Below are 13,998 nucleotides of genomic sequence, written 5' to 3'. Positions count from 1 at the left end.
GACCTGTTGCAACAATGAGAAGTACAAGTTGTCATGTCCAAAACGAGCTTTACAACGTTGGTGCGGGGGTGGGGGGGGGAGGCGGGGGGGGGGGGAGGAGAAGGATTGGGATTAGGGGGGGAGGGGGGAGCCTGGGAAGGGATGTGAAGGGTAAACAAAGGAGGAGGCTACAATGCTTGGTAAGAAATGTACGCATTATCCTGCCCATGTAACTATAACTCCTCTGTACAGTATGTTCACAAATAAAATTAAATTAAATTAAAAAAAAAAAAAGTAAAGGGTATTATTTTGTGGGAACAGGCCTAGTTGGGGAGAAGTGAAAGATTCAAGGAAGAAGCAGGGTGGGGTAGGGGTGGCTTTTGCGTCGATCTGTAAGTATTGAGTACAACCAGGGCTCCACAGCAGGTGTAGGAAAGGGGTAGCTGCCGATCGTCACCTACAGGTGTGGGTCAGGTCCTTGTAGGAGCTGAATGGGGGCCTGGAAATATCACAAGGCAAATGCAGACCGAGTGTCAGAGCCAGGAGGAGGGTCTCATGAAAACACAGGGAGCTCACCTTGGTAGAATGTATTGAGTGAAGGAGCTGTGCAGGAGCAGGTGACACCTGGGAGAAAGATGGCGGCTGGCGCTGGGGTGAGGGTGTGAGGGGTTAGGGCTTAGGCAGTGAAGTACTGAACAAGAGGCAGATGACTAACTGTCTGTTGGTACGTAGTTGAAAAGAAGCTGCATGCTGGGTCCTGTGTGAAGAATTGCATCTTGCCCAAAGAGCTAGATTCTCACAGCACATGGCTGCTACCAGAGAATCCTATGGTGGCCATACATATGGGATCCAACCTTATTTCCCCAACTGTTCCTGCTCTAGTGGGCATACTAGAAGTGAGATGCACATCCCAACATTCTCCCTAGCTGAGAGAGGCCAGGTCTGTCATCTGGTAAGGAGGTCAAGTGTGTTGCTGTAGGAAGAGGTCTTGTAAGAACCACCTTGGCAAGTTGCATGTAGGATGGGGGTGATATTGGGCTAAGCCTTGTGACGAGGACCAGAATGTCTGTCTTGATTTTCATTGCAAACAATGGAGCAGCACAAACCTTGGGAATGAGCTGATTGCTGACATCTAGGTTGTATTCTTTTCACTGTTTCTCTGTCGATCTCACTGAGTGGACCCTTTCTGAGAGTTGTGTCACCACCTCCAGTCATCTATTGGAGAGTCTCCTTCTCCTGCATGGGCAGATCCCCTCCCACTTCCAAATGTAGAGCCTGTGCGTGAGCATCTAGCGCACACAGGACGTGGGCAGCCACTGCTAACATGGGGGTTCTTCTAGGACCCCTGCTTCTGCCCCATGTCAGGAGTGAGTGTGTATCTGTCTTTCACAGGTCTGCCTTCCTCTGCAGACCACCCTTGCATCCACCTTGTGCAGCACACCTTTCTTTTAAGAAGCCCTTGCCATTTCCAAGTTCTGCTCTTTGAATCAAGCCATTGTCTCCTTCGCCAAGGCCACAGCCCTGGCTCACACTTCTTCTACTTCCCATTGCCGGGGAGCAGCCTGCCTGCTTACTGCCCACACAAAAGGCCTTCAGAGCCTTGAAGGGGTATGTCAGACCATCCTCTGCCATCCATATTTGCTTGCCCTCCTCATGGTGCATAGCTGTCTCTGGAAGATTGTTGTTACTGTGTCTCCAGGTGCTCAGCACCTTGGTTCCTCTGAGTACTATCCTAGACATGTGGGTCTGCAGACTGTGAGTTCTCTGTGACTTCTCTACTCTGAGCCTTTTGTACATTTCTCTTTTCTTCCCCTATCTCCCTACGTTCCTTGCAGAATGCCTTGCTTCTTTGACCCAGAGGCCCAGGACATAGGTGCCCTTCTCAGTGGAGCATTTGCAATTACTCCTCTCCCATGGTTTGGTTGCTCACACATGAAGGACACTTTGATCCAGATTCATAAAAGTCCTTCTAAATTCTTCCTGGTCAGTCTTCTTTCTATTCTGAGCTGTGCCTTTTCCCATCAAGTTAACTTGTGTTGTGTGTATGTGGCTTGATAGGAGACCTTCTTGATAAGTGAGTACTAAATCTTCCCTGGGTATTTGAGTTTCAGATACCTCAACCCTCTCCTACAAACAGTTTTCTTTCTCCTGTCTTTGTAGAGCACTGTTAGACTCAGTAGGGTCCTAGGAGCTCAGAACTGTAAGTAACCTGAAGGTCCTAGAGCATCCACTGCCCCTCCCTCTGGAGGTCATGACCCCTACTTCTGATGAGCATTCCCACAGGGCAAAGCTCTGATGTGTTCTGTACTCTGTCCATTAGAGACTGATCTCATCTCAGACATTGTTCCTTTAGCTTTTTTTTAGTCCCCAAACACACATAGGGTCACATGAACACACAGTGAATTCCTGCTGGAAACCATCTGGGTGGCCTATCAGATCTATAATGATAATGGGCCTTCCTTATTCTGACAAAGTGCTCCAAATTTTCTCCCATTTCTTGATTCAGGGTAGTTTGAATCCCAGATTCACCAGCTTGTTCATATCTCCTTTCTGCTCAGCACAGACTTGGTGGTGTCCCTTTCAACATGACCTGGATCATGAGCTGCTACCCTGAAACTACATTTGTGTCCGGTTTGGTCTTCATGACAGACTACATGGAAAAGAAGAATCTGCACACCAGTCACCCGCAGACATGAGAGACATTTGTGAACTCCTACAGGTAGGTGTGGTGCATGGGATACAGACTATGGAAGAACAGACTTGGAGCAATGTAAATTTCTGCAAACTTCTGACACAAAACTCTTGTACCAATTTGTGATATGGGCAACAAAGACCATGCTTCCATGTATCCTTTGTCTGGGACCACTTCAATCAATCTATGTTTCCTCTCCTACTTCTCCTCTTCCTTTTTATCTGGTCTTAGGGCTTGAACTCAGGGCCTGGGAGAGTTCCTGGACCTCTCTTTTATGCTCAAGGCATCATATCACTGGAGTCATAACACCACTTCTGAATTTTTTGATATTTCACCCAAGATAAGAGTCTCAGGAAAATTGCCATGAGGCCTGGCTTCTAGCTTAGATCCTTACATCTCTGCCTCCTGTATAGCTAGGATTAGAGGTATGAGCCACCAGTGTTCAGCTCCTCCCCTCTCCTCTCTCAGTGTCAAAGGGTCACAACACATGTGCTGAGGGAGGGTTTCTAATGTCATGCCCTGGCCTAGTGATCCTTTGGCTCAGCTTAATTGCGCCCATGATTCAGATGGCAAGAGGTCACTAGAGGAGAATTTCTCAGCCCATAACTGTGAGTTCCGGGCATGAATTGTCACAGTGTGCATTCTGCATAAAATGCATTCAGCCACTGGTCTACCAGCACACACACTGTAGCAACTTTACAAAGTACAGAGAAGTGTGTAAGAATCAGAAACAAAAAACTGTTATATAGTCATTCTCAATGGGAAAATATGTATAAAAGTGACACAATTCTTGTGTTTTTTATGCCATTTTGTTTGTCCCACTGAGTGCTTGCTATCTCCATTCATTTTTGTTTTTTTTCTTTGACATTTCCTTTATTTAAAAAAAATTATTGTCAAGGTGATGTACAGAGAGCTTACAGTAAGTAAGCTACATACGTGAGGCAGTGATTACATTTCTTGTCTAACGTATTAACGCTCCCCTCATTTTTCTACCTTTCCCTCCTCCTAACCCCCCCCCCCCACGTTGTACCAGTCATCTCCAACATATTGCCTTGTGAATATCGCTGATGCCTTGGTTCCCCCTTTGTCCCTTGTCTCACCACTTTGTTGTTCCCCTTCCCTTCCTTAATTCAGATAAACGTATATATAATACCCAGGGTACCAAAATTGAACACAGTGACAACCGGGAAAAACACAAAAGAAAAAAGAAATTATGTGTTTGCCCACATTCTGAGAGATTCCGTACAAAATTAGTGGAATATCCCCCTACCGATGCAACCCATTGTGGCATGTATTGAATTGCAACCTCTTTCTCTCAGACCAACAGGCAAATCCTCAGTGAAAGAAACATCTCACTATGAATCCCTTGCATCTGTTGGATAGACATATAAGCACAGGAGGGCTCTCTGCAGGAAGCATGAGAAGGAGGTAATTGACACTCCATGTATACATGTCACACAGCATACTATGTGTGCTGGCTCTCCTGTGCCTTACTGATTCCCTGTGTTTAGTGAGATGGCACACAACCACAGGGTGTTCAGTGATAAGGCAACACAGTACAGGTGAAGTTAAGATGAGCAATGCCACCATGCCAGCTTCCCTTTGCCTTGCGAGAACCACTACGTTCCCTGGGGACTGGCTACCTCTCTAATCAATAGGTTCCAGTTCTGAAAACTGGGTCAGGAGCAGATACTAAAAGGAGGATGAAGGAGGTACTTCCATGGTGGCTGCCCTCAGCTTCACATTGATCCATCATTGCTCTCTGACTGCCCATGTTGAGCCACACCCATGGTACTTAAGTATTTATTTTGCATCCAGGGGACTGTGTGGCTTGGGCATCATCTACTGGCATCAGTAGACAACTCCTAGTGCTAACTCCATGGCTGGCCTAGTGCCACCTTGCTACAGGTCAGGATGTAGGCAGGTGAGCCTGGTGAGCCTGGCTGTGTTACAGAATCGTGTATGACCAGAATAGCCCCTCCCCGCCTCTGAGAGCATGACTTGGGTGGGAGATACTAGTGCCCACTCTGCAGCAGGCTCATGACACTGTGCATTGGTGCATGAATCCTTTGCACCCTTGCAGGAGCACGGTCCCTTAGAGCTCTTGTAGCCACACCTATTCAATCTACTTCCAGCAGGACTTTTTCGGGAGCCTTGCCAGCCTTCCCTTTCTGTTGAAGTAAGGAGGTCGAGTCTGGATGGCGTCATATTAGCCACATGGTGGATGGTAGGGTCAGGCATCTTGCCTTCATGCTGGGGAAAGGAAAACCCCCGCCTCTCAGGTAATGGGCGTGCCCATATCCCTGGAGAGGGGGGAAGGGGCAGGGCACTCAGCTGATAGGTTACTGAATCTGTCAGTCCAGTGCCTGGGACTGGGAAGTTCCTGTGGACCTGCCCCCTGCCCTGACCCTACTTAGGCCCGGACCAGCAAAGGTGCCATTATGCCATGTATCTCCATGATCCTGTCCTGTATCCTGTCTCCTGACTCATCTCTGGCCATCATGGTGTCTCGATTCAGCTCTCCATTGGAGCTGAATTGGTTTACTGGTATTGTTTTTATTCTTTCCTCTCTGGCCTATTTCTGTGTTATGTGTATTTGGGGGCTACAGGCCTTTCTAACAACTGGCTGTCTGAGGCCTGCTAACTGTGAAATAAAGCCTCTACTAGTCCATCTTCTAAAATGTGGCTTCTGGGATAATTCACCTTACAACACTGTCGACAGTGGTACTGAGGGCTGTGTGGTGCTGCTCAGCATGGACTATTGCTATTTTCAGGCTTTAAGGCTCCATCCTCCAGGCAATTAGACCACCCCTATCGACCTTGCCCAGGCATGAAGTTCTCTTTTCCAGCAGGGAACCATAGGTCCCTTATCCCTCACTCTATGGAGCCCATGATGTGGCATCCTGTATTCCCATCCTAGTCCCATGGCTTCAGGTACATGCTGTCCTGTGTTTCCATGAGTTCTATGCCTTTTCTCCTCTACCAGGCCCAAATTACCCTGCCTACATAGTGCTCTGAGGTCACTCTGGTCAGGAAATAGTGACAGCATCACCATCAATTCCTATTTCTTCTGGCTGTAGCACTGCAAGAAATACCCACACCTGGGATGGCCGGTCTCCTTCACTGGCGGGCAGAGACAAATGGCAAATGAGGGCAGTTTCTGGGACAGTGTGTGGAAACACTTGGGTACAAGTTTCTCCCTCAGGAGTGAGGTGGGTGAACCAGTACACCTGAGAAGGGATGGGTTCCCATGATAGGGTCAGACATTTGTGAAGCATCACAAAAAAGTATTTACTCATGGTCCTGGTCCATATCTTTTTTTCTGTGACCACAATTCAGGTGTTCCTCCAGGCATGATGTAACTGTGTTGGTTGAGTATCCTGCTGTCTTTGGTTGTCAGCCTCTTGTAAAACTCTGGCTTTGCTTTATTTACAGATTCTTCCCCTTAAATTGGTCAGAGAGGGGAATTAGGACTAGTGTTTACATTCTGTCTCCAGTCTCTCTTGTTTCCTCAGCCTCTCAGTATTCCCCCGTGGAACCTCAGAGCTCAGTGCTGTAGTCATCACAGTCCAATTTCACTGTCCTTACATCTGTTACTTCTACTCATTACACGTTTGGAGAGCCACACCAGCCTGGTGCTTGCTCTCCACAGGCTGGCCCTCTCAGGCAAAGATCTAGCACTAAAATGCTAGCATCTGTGTATCTACCTTGTAGCTGACCCTGTTACCATGCCACCTACAAGCCCCCATGGGATTCTCATCATCTGATGGGCAGATGCTGGGTTGAGGAAGGGAGATCCTGCATGAAGACTTCCCTACCTTGCCCATGGTAGGCCATGCAGTCTATACTGATAAAGTGGAGGAACTGATGACCAGAATGGATGCCCTGGAGAGCAGGTATGGGCTGGGCAGCACCAGGCCTGGGCTAGCGACTGTTTGTCATACAAGAAATCCACCCTCTGCTCTACAGCAGGCTTCTAGGAGGTAAGTGAACTGCCTTGGTACAGTAAACAACAACCTGGGTGCTTCCATGACATATGTACATGGGCCATCTAATGTTCTGCTGTCATGAGCTTGAAAAGTGCCTGCAAGGAAAGGGCAGACCTGACTAGAAGGCATCGGCCTGGCCTCAGAGAGAGGTCAACACACATGGTCCACAAAGGGCCTTCTGGAGTCACACACTCACCTCACTGGACTGCAAGGGGCAGTTGCCCAGCTGACCTTTGAAACATGGACGCTGGGTCCAGGCCACCAAAGGTAAATCAACAAGCAGAGAAAGGAACTGCTACCTCTGGGTGAGGGGCTGGAAGGCTCCCAAAGGAGAGATCAAGTGGCCAAGAGGATCTGGTCATGTGGGAGATCTTCGAGTGCAACCAGAGAGGGTTACTTCTATACATCCCAGGACCAAGAGGGTTTGTGGCTAGGGCACACACCTCTGGGGAGTGAGATGGTGGTGGAGAAGGCCATGAAAATGGGTGAGGCTGACCTCAGGAGAGCAGGTGAAGAATATGTCCTGTCCCTTCTGCAACTTGCCAGGTCTGCACTGGGTACGTTGTGAGCATTTGTGCCAGAAAACTGTTGGTTTTCCTCTTCAGAAGAACCCATGCGTTCACTCATTCAGCCATTCTGCCATGTGACAAAGGTTTATGTGCCTCTATTGGCCTGGAAGTGTGGATCAAACAGAGGAGAAAGAACACAAACAGGAAAGAATATCGTTAAGCAGCTGCCCCAGGAAGCTCAGGAGCAGCCTTCCACACCTGTGTGGCTCATCCCTGCAGCATGCTTGCATCTTTCCCTTCTCACCACTGCTCTATTCCTCTGCTCTATCCCCAGGGCTGCCTGTCTCATTTTTCTAGCTCATGAGGAGGGGTACAATTTTTTGTTCCTGACTTTACAGGGAAGTGTGGAGAGATAAAATGAGGTAGCTTGGTTATGAGATTTTGAGGGATAGGGGAGATAACTGTGCTGGCTCTGAAAATCTTCCAGTCCTCCTGCCCCATGTACAGCTGGTCCTGAGCTGTGCAGCACTGTGGCTGCTGCCGGTGACCCCAAGAGTTAGGGGTCAGGCGGACTGGTCCAGGGGAGTTCCATTTACCCGAGCTGTGGTTACACTGAATAGTGGGCTGTGTTGTGTTGTGTGGACCTTGCACTCACTGCTTGCAGACCTGCTGCATGTGATGGAAGGAAGTTGGTGAAAGAGGGTGGCCTTGGCATGTCATCTTGCACTGCTGGAAGGTTTCCAAATGATGCTTGGAGAAAGCCTTAGGAAAGGGGTCTCCTTGATGGGCAACATCAACTGGGGATTGCCCATGGTCTTGTGCTGATTTATTCTTCATTGTGCCTCTGGGTGGCTGTTACACATGCTTTCTTGAAGTGAAGGGAGTAGGTATTCACAAACAAGACTATCCTGTGTCTTCCATCATAGAAGGTTACATACAGCGCTAGAGCAGTGTGAGAGTAAAATGGGGTGCTGAAGAACACTAGGGAGATGCGTTTTATAATATCCTTTCTTCTGTCTTTCCTCTAACCAATCCTGTCTTCTCTGTTTCCAATTTTCCCCTGTCATATCACTTAGGAAGGCAAATACGGAATGGTAGATGTCATGACAGAAATTCCCTATGCCTAGCATAATGAAAATATAACAGCATTCTTTTCATTTCCCAAGTATTAGGATGGAAACTTTCATTCGTATTTTGTGGGTCTTTCTCCTGCTAGCCCAGGCATTACCAAGTTAGGGAAAGTTGGGGCAAAATATGCAGTACAAAGGTTTGGGTGGGACTAATGTAAAGCTCAACAAAAATAAGCAAGAGGTTCTATGAGAGCCTAAGTAGAAAGCTTCTCCCAGCTTCCTGGGTGACAAAGAGTTTGGCAGAGACAGATGGATACCTTCCTAAGCAAAGATGCACATCTCCTGAGTTAGATTCCATAGGAAGAAGAAAGGGGAGACGAGGAGTGAGCATGGGGCAGAATGATAGCTGTAGTTTTGGGAAACAGCCCTACCTGAAACGTAAGACTCAAGCTGACAATCAGGGAATCATCTAAGGATTCCATGGTATATAAGGAGGTTCAGAGTAGTTACGGGTTTCACCCCTGAAACATTTTCCTTATCCTCAGGACTGGAAGAATGTCTACAGACAACTCCTCCAAAACAACAGTAGTTGTGCCTGTGAAGCAGTGGTGGTTACAACCCTGAGAAATATCTTGGGATGAGTGCACAGTTCATATTCTTTCCTTATTGTGATATTGCACATGTAAAACTCTATAGTTCCATTCTAAGAGTGTAATTCAGTGGCATTAAATGTTTTTACCTTGTTATGCTATCACCATCCCCAGGACAAAATCTTCTGAGTAACAGCTCAAGGTCAATGGTTGGATGTGGGGCACAAGAAGTAGAGTGTCAGGAGAGCAAGTAATCCTAGCAATCAGGGGAGGAGAAGGAAGGAAAAGCAAAGCAGTAGGAGTGTACCACTGAAAGCAGGAAATGTTAATATGAATCAGAAAAACACATTTGAAATATACTCAAAGAAAATAAGGGAAAGGCATGAGAAGAAAAACAAGAGGATCACATAGCATACCATAGCATCCTAAATAAGATGAAGCCTGCAAAAGGTCAGGGTGTTGAGCACAATTTGCCACACTCCATATTAGATCATTCTTAGTTCTCAAGCTGCTATTCCTCTGTTCACATTTTCAGTGTATTCTGTCTGAGCTTGACACATAAAGCAATTTGTACTCCACTTAACCAATATGAAAAACAAACAAAAATTGGATATAAGACAAATTTTCCAATTAATGGCTTTGAACAGTTATCCTTAGATCTCTACCTCTTGTGTAGTGAGGATGACAAGTGTGTGCCACTGGCACTGGGGTAATTTTTCCATTGTTAACCTCCAGCTTTCCTCTATAATCTGGGAAGGAAACTGAGACTTCCAATTGCTTTAATATCATCAAAATATTTGGGATGGTTGTTATTGAGTTACAAACTTGTTTACTAAGTTGAGCTTTCTCTCATGTGACAGGAAGTAAATGAGAAATGTACTCCAACAAATGTGTAAATCACAATTAAAAAGGTAGCAATATGAAGAATAAAGGGAATATGACAATTCTAAAACCTCACAACTTAATAACTATAGGCAAAGATAATGATTTGGTTGGAATGTCACATAAAGAATTTAAAAACCTACTTCAAAAAATGAACAGTAACCTCAAAGAGGATTTAAGTAAGCAGAAACATGAAGTTTGGTAAGACCTAGACACAAAATCAGCAACATGAGCTGGTTGCTGAGAAGCTTATACCTAAAAACCTAGCTACTCAGGGGGCTGAGATCTGTTGACTAGGGTTTGAAGTCAGTTGGGGCAGGAAGATCTAGGAGACCCTTATCTCCATTTAACCAGCAAAAAGCCAGAACTTGAGGTGTCGCTCATGGAAAAGCACCAGGCTTGAGGGAAAAAGCTGAAAAAGAGCTTGAGGCCCTGGCTTCAAGACCTAACACAGGCACACAAAGAAGAGCTTACTTGTTTACTGTGCATGGAAATGTAATTATACAGAACCAAACTGGCACAAAGCTATGTTGGGTAGACTCCTTGATGTACGATGCCTAGCCTAGGTGCCATAATCTTGTGCTTCCCATTTCTGTTCTTAATGGTGCCTTAAGTGTAGGTGATGTAGTTTTGGAATGTAGAGACAGTCTTTTAGTGTTTTAAGTGTCTGTTCATTTTCTGTTCCCTATATGAAGTCCTGTGACATTCTTGTAACTTAACATGTAAGTTTTAGTACAATGTTTAAATATGCTATGTGATGTCTCCAGTTACCAAATAATCTTATCAGCTCTTGAATTTCTTCTTTAGATATAGGAATCTCTATTTTCATAGTTTTGTTTGGTACTCTCTGTGGATTCTGCATGTCATCTGATTAACATGAAACTTTTAAATATGTGCACATGGTATCTGGTCCTGGTGTCTTTTCCTCATGAATAGTCAACTTCCAGTTTCTCACTGCCTATAGTAGTCGTTTCTTTTCTGCTCCCTAATTTTTCCATATTGTTTTATTATTAGGTCATCTATGTATGATCTAATTTTCCTGATTTAGATGATACTTCTAAATGTTCTATTGTTGCTCTATTGAAAGCCTTGTGGGAGACCTACAAATTGGTATTGTTTGCCTTCCTATGTAATAGTTGTATGTTCTTGGCCTTTCCAATGTCTAGTTATTAGAAAAGGCATGTCACATATAAACACACACATGTCAGTACTTCTAATTCTACTGAGTGAATTTATTAATTACTTCTACATCTGGTAATGCATCAGTGACATAAGACATACCCTATTAGGTTCTTCTACCCTACTTTTAGTGTGTAGAGATCATTAGGTTTTAAAACTGGCCATATTGAGCTATTAAAATTATTAAAACTGACAAAAATATTTTTCCTTGAGTATACACATTATATTGTCCATAACTTCTGTTTGTCCAATCTTTAATGTGTACTGTTGTGTCTTGGGAGAAGGTTGGATATAACTATTATCTGCCACATTTCCAGTGTACATTTCATATACTTTAGTGGCCAGTAATTATGTGTGTATGTGCATGTGTGTGTGTGCATGTGTGTATGCAGGCATGCTGGAATTGAAACTTGACCTGAGGGCCTGGGTGGTGTCCCTTAGGAATCTCAAGGCTAGCGCCCTACCACTTGAAGATTTTGACAGGTGACACAATTCAGAGCACGTCCCTTCTGGAAAATAAATAATGTTCATGGAAGGCTCAATCATATTCAGTTGTCGTCGGTTGATGACCAGCTCTTTGTTGCTGACACCTGTAAGAGATGCATATTGTCCAAACCAAGATGTTCATATTCTCATGGCTTTGGACCCAGTGATAAGTGTCCTAGAGCCTAGGCCCACCTTCTCTGTTCAATTTTGTTCTCTCATCTAACCCCCCCTCCTCAACAAATACAAGGGAATGGACAGGGCAGATGAGGACCAGAGCGGCAGCTTTGGGGTTTAGGTGATGATATTCCTCAGCAAGATACAGAAGTGGCCATGACTCTCATGACCACACTGCTCTATCACACCTACCTTCACCCCAGTGATGATTAGCAGGCTGTGCAACCTAGGCTGCCTCTGAGACTAACTAGCTGTGTGAACTTGTTCCGTATATGAAACTCTGAGTTTGGTCACTAGTGGGCTTTTCAGCCAGCAGGTCTGTGTTGAGGTATGAAAAGGAAAAGATAGGAGGAAAGAAAGAAGAGGGGAGGGGAGGGGATGAAAAAGGAGGGGAAGAGGAAAAGAGTCAAGAAATTCAGTGAGGCTTGAGGAAAACTCAGATGCCCCAGCCCAAACAACAGCAATATTTCAAGTCCAGTGACAAGGGAGTCTTACTGCCATGCAGAGGTTCTTACTGCCACCTAGAGGCCACTACACACAGGCCATCTTTGGCTCAGAGACAAAAGAGAGTTTTCATTAGGACTGCTGGAGATTCATTTTAACACAATTCCTCACAGGGTACCTGCCCCCAAAAGACATCTCACACATTGTAGGAGAAAGTCAGGGGAAATTCTGAGCAGCAGCTCCCAATAAGTATAGCAAGGGAGGGATGGGAGCAAGCTCCTGAGCCAAGCATTCAGGTGCTGCTTAGCAAGACACATTTCTCAAAGTAGACTCTGGTAAGCGAGGTTTTCAGGATAACATTGTTTGGAGCTCATGGCCCACATCTCCATATGAAACCACAATGGCGTCACTTTGGTATTACAATATTGTCTTTAACCCCTCCAACTGATGATCAGCCTGACAATGAGGGAGCACCCAACTGCCTAGACAAGCATACAAAATGCCATATTTCCAGACAAGAATACCTCTCCTTGATGCTTCCTCATCAGATTCTCAGTGCCAGAGGACGGTCTTCACTCAAATGTGAAGCACTCGAATGAGAAGGCACTTTACACTGTGCACTTGGTTACCCCCTGCCCTCACTACTCACAGGGTGACAAGACCCAGCCTCCAGCTATCAGTCAATGACCATGGAGAGTTGTGTGACAACTGCTCAGGGAAGAAGCCTCAGGGACGCTCAAACAGAGTAGCTCTGGGTAGAGAAAGGTCTTCCCTGAGGAAGGAACAGGGAGAGACCCTCACAAGCAGGAGAGGCCTGGTGACCTCAGAGCACAGCCAGGGGCTGATTGCAAACAGATGAAAAGTAAAGGGACTGAGGGCTGGCCTGGGGCAGATGCGTGAGTGTAACAGAAGGTGTGCTAGTGGCCTCTGGGGTGGGGAAATGAGGGCTCTGCATGTCCTAAGAACATGCCCATGCTACCACCAGTTCTTCACTTAGGAATTCTCCACCAGGTCTTGAGTCTAGCAAGGATGAAGGTCCCCACTACCTGAGAGGCACAAGGTAGGAGAGAGAATAGGTTAAATGCAAGGCCACACACCGATTCATGCTGCATCACCAGCCCCAGGGCTAAGGCTCTAGACCTAAGAGCTTGGCGATGGAGAAACTGGAGCAAGTCAGGACAGCAATGAAACTCCCCCGTGATCACTGATCCTCATGTTGGATGGACTGTCTGACTCACCTGACTATGCAAGTTCTTCAAATGCCAAGATAAGAAACATTTATTATAGAGAGCAAAGAACGTTCTCATCTAAAATATAGAAGTGTGTACAAGTTTGGAACATCAATACACATGAACTGTACAAGTTTACACCAGTGCATAATTTACCAAGTAAAAGATTAACAATGTTCTCAAAATAAATGATATTTTCTGGAAAAGATTTTCTCAACTAAGTACAACAATAGTTACAAACCAGACAGACCTCCAGTTTCTAAAAATAGGAAGTTCAAGTAGTCTTAGAAAATTATGAGCTGACAAATGTACAGTGCTGGCTGGTGCTAATACCCCAATTGAGAGAATGTCATTTTAAATATTTAAGGATCTATTTAAAAGGCTGTTGCCAAGGCAGATTTTGGTCACGGTATTTTCAAATACCGAGTCTGACCATTTCCCCAGCACATACAGACTAGTTTTTCTTTTTCTATTTTTTTGGGGGGTGGGGTCCGGTCGTGGGGCCTGAACTCTGGGCCTGGGCACTGTCCCTCAGCTCTTCAGCTCAAGGCTAGCGCTCTACCACTTGTGCCACAGCGCCACATCCGGCTTTTTTCTTTTTGCTTATGTGGTGCTGAGGAATCGAACCCAGGGCCTCATGCATGCAAGGCAAGCGCTCTACCACTGAGCCACCTTCCCAGCCCCAGACTAGTTTTTCTTTATGTACATTTATACGTATTGAAGTGCTTGGTAAAGATTTGTAGTAAAGTTTCCAGTACTACTAAGTTTAAAACAT

The sequence above is a fragment of the Dipodomys spectabilis genome, unplaced genomic scaffold (assembly GCF_019054845.1).
Source record: "Dipodomys spectabilis isolate Male_0828 unplaced genomic scaffold, ASM1905484v1 ptg000060l, whole genome shotgun sequence".
In the NCBI taxonomy this organism is placed as follows: domain Eukaryota; kingdom Metazoa; phylum Chordata; class Mammalia; order Rodentia; family Heteromyidae; genus Dipodomys; species Dipodomys spectabilis.
Note: the sequence above shows the minus strand (reverse complement) of the source record.